This window comes from Nanorana parkeri, unplaced genomic scaffold, assembly GCF_000935625.1.
Source record: "Nanorana parkeri isolate BGI_ZX_2015 unplaced genomic scaffold, ASM93562v1 scaffold158, whole genome shotgun sequence".
Taxonomy (NCBI): domain Eukaryota; kingdom Metazoa; phylum Chordata; class Amphibia; order Anura; family Dicroglossidae; genus Nanorana; species Nanorana parkeri.
The window spans coordinates 1,417,690-1,417,890 of record NW_017306426.1 but is presented as its reverse complement, the minus strand read 5'-3'; positions in this window follow the sequence as shown (position 1 = coordinate 1,417,890).

Here is a 201-nt window from a genome sequence, read left to right as displayed (position 1 = left end):
TGTCCCTCTCCAAAGACTTGAATGGTGCCTTACTCCTACAATAGAGATGCTAAGAGTATAGCTCAATACAAATCTATGTTTAGTTACTTGCAGGCATAGACAGCATTGATGTAAGCCACTGCAGGAGGCCACTGCCACCAGTGAGAGGTGTGTATGCACTGGGGTGGGGAGGGACGTTATGGGGGCTAGAGTTGGGGGGGG